Source organism: Babylonia areolata, chromosome 19, assembly GCF_041734735.1.
Source record: "Babylonia areolata isolate BAREFJ2019XMU chromosome 19, ASM4173473v1, whole genome shotgun sequence".
In the NCBI taxonomy this organism is placed as follows: domain Eukaryota; kingdom Metazoa; phylum Mollusca; class Gastropoda; order Neogastropoda; family Buccinidae; genus Babylonia; species Babylonia areolata.
The window spans coordinates 20,718,264-20,720,045 of NC_134894.1; positions in this window are offsets into that span (position 1 = coordinate 20,718,264).

Consider the following 1,782-nt stretch of genomic DNA (forward strand, 5'->3'; position numbering starts at 1 on the left):
GAAAGTGTGAGTAGGACAAAGGAAGAGAGAGACAGAGAGAGAAACACAGAGAGGAGGGGAAAGTGTGAGTGGGACAAAGGAAGAGACAGACAGACAGAGAAACACAGAGAGGAGGGGAAAGTGTGAGTGGGACAAAGGAAGAGACAGACAGAGAGAGAAACACAGAGAGGTGGGGAAAGTGTGAGTGGGACGAAAGGAAGAGAGAGACAGACAGAGAAACACAGAGAGATGTGGAAAGTGTGAGGGAGACAGGAAGAGAGACAGAGAGAGAAACACAGAGAGGTGGGGAAAGTGTGAGTAGGACAAAGGAAGAGAGACAGAGAGACACAGAGGTGTGGGGAAAGTGTGAGTAGGACAAAGGAAGAGACAGAGAGAGAAACACAGAGAGGTGGGGAAAGTGTGAGAGGGACAAAGGAAGAGAGAGACAGAGAGAGAAACACAGAGAGGTGTGGAAAGTGTGAGTAGGACAAAGGAAGAGAGAGACAGAGAGAGAAACACAGAGAGGTGTGGAAAGTGTGAGTGGGACAAAGGAAGAGAGACAGAGAGAGAAACACAGAGAGGAGGGGAAAGTGTGAGAGGGACAAAGGAAGAGAGACAGAGAGAGAAACACAGAGAGGAGGGGAAAGTGTGAGAGGGACAAAGGAAGAGAGACAGAGAGAGAAACACAGAGATGTGGGGAAAGTGTGAGAGGGACAAAGGAAGAGAGAGACAGAGAGAGAAACACAGAGAGGAGGGGAAAGTGTGAGAGGGACAAAGGAAGAGAGACAGAGAGAGAAACACAGAGAGGTGTGGAAAGTGTGAGTAGGACAAAGGAAGAGACAGACAGACAGAGAAACACAGAGAGGAGGGGAAAGTGTGAGTAGGACAAAGGAAGAGAGAGACAGAGAGAGAAACACAGAGAGGTGTGGGGAAAGTGTGAGTAGGACAAAGGAAGAGAGAGACAGAGAGAGAAACACAGAGGTGGGGAAAGTGTGAGAGGAACAAAGGAAGAGACAGACAGAGAGAGAAACACAGAGAGGTGGGGAAAGTGTGAGTAGGACAAAGGAAGAGAGACAGAGAGAGAAACACAGAGAGGTGTGGAAAGTGTGAGTAGGACAAAGGAAGAGAGAGACAGAGAGAGAAACACAGAGAGGTGTGGAAAGTGTGAGAGGAACAAAGGAAGAGAGACAGAGAGAGAAACACAGAGAGGTGTAAGAGGGCCAGGAGGAGAGACGGAGAGGGAGAAAGAGAGAAGGGGGGGGGTGAATAAGAGAGACAGAGAGTGAGAGACAGAGAGAGGGAGAGAGAGGTCGGGTAAGAGGTGGGGGGGTAAGACAGAGAGGGAGAAAAAGAGAGAGAAAGAGAGGGTGAAAGAGAGAGGGCGGAGATAATAAGAGAGACAGATAGAGAGAGAGAGAAACAGAGAGAGAGGGAGGGAAAGAGAGGCAAACAGAATCACAGAGAGACAGGGAGAGTTTTGGCTTCCTGTTGCTTGCAATATGCAAAATTCTGGTCGGAGAACACCGCTATAAGAGAGTTTTAAGCCACGAATACAGTACTTCGCACAACTGGTTACCGTATCGAATACACTGCACTAAAACGCCGAATACCCGATCACCAAAACGTATCAGTAGGAACAAATCATTATAACGCTATAGAGAACGCATAGTAGTTGATGAATAGTATCCTATCTTTTTTTCTTTTCTTTTTTTCTTTTTTTTTTTCTTTTTTTTTGACAGACCTGTTTGTTTATTCCTATACTGCTTGACGTTGTCCGTAGGTAGGTCACTCTCCAAGGAAGGT